The sequence below is a fragment of the Micropterus dolomieu genome, linkage group LG13 (genome assembly GCF_021292245.1).
Source record: "Micropterus dolomieu isolate WLL.071019.BEF.003 ecotype Adirondacks linkage group LG13, ASM2129224v1, whole genome shotgun sequence".
Lineage (NCBI taxonomy): Eukaryota > Metazoa > Chordata > Actinopteri > Centrarchiformes > Centrarchidae > Micropterus > Micropterus dolomieu.
In genome coordinates this window covers 2,026,533-2,027,409 of record NC_060162.1, presented here as the reverse complement: position 1 = coordinate 2,027,409, position 877 = coordinate 2,026,533, and the positions used below count along the sequence as shown (strand labels likewise).

The following is an 877-nucleotide window of genomic DNA, read 5'->3' as shown; positions in this document are numbered from 1 at the left end:
GTGCTTGCTCTTGGTGGGAACTGTTGGGCTTCTGTAAATATCATCACAGAGTACGGTCTAGACCTGCTCTTTTATGAAAAGCGCTGTGAGATAACTGTTGTTGTGATTTGGCGCTATATAAATAAAATTGAATTGAATTGAAATTGAAAGACATGGATAAGCAAGTTTGGTGTGGAGAAGTTGACCGGTCTGCACAGTCCTGACCCCAACCCGACAGAACACCTTTGGGATGAATTAGAGCGGAGACTGTGAGCCAGGCCTTCTCATCCAACATCTGTCCCTGACCTCACAAATGCTCTTCTAGAAGAATGATCCAAAAGTCCAATGAACACACACACAGCTGATTACCAGTTTTAGAACAGTATTTTGACATTTTCATTAAAGGAAAACCTAGTATTTGCGGGTGTTGTATCATTCTTTTTTACAATATATATTGATTACATTAACAAGATTTTTATGTGAAATTATATAATAAAACTCAGCAACACTCTACTATAAATTTTAAGCCTGATTTTTTGTATTATAGCAGTGTTCAACTATATTTAAAGGTAATTTAATTGTTTTTACAGGTGTATATGTTCTTAATTAAACAATAAAATGTTGTGGTGGCAGCCCGGCTGACGGTGAGTGTCCTGGTTTTTTCTCCTTTTTATCAGTTTTTCTGCTTTTTTCCTTGGTTTTCTGTTCCCTGCCTGCCTCCCTGTGTTTTCTCCCCTGTGTGCTCTCTCTCCCTCTGCTCCTGAGCCCAGCCAACTACCTGCACCTGCATCTCATCAGCCACCTCGTCAGCCTGCCACACCTGCCAGTAATCACCTCATGACTGCCTGTATTTCAACCCCGGTTCTCCACACCATCCTCGCTTGATTGTCGTTGCTCC

General features: G+C 41.2%; 1 protein-coding gene across 2 annotated transcripts in view; it reads left to right on the top strand.

Moving 5' to 3' along the window:
- The window catches only part of LOC123982332 (seizure 6-like protein), a 55,229-nt gene that overhangs the window by 49,517 nt on the left and 4,835 nt on the right, over positions 1 to 877 (top strand). The gene's annotated exons all lie outside the window — the stretch shown is intronic.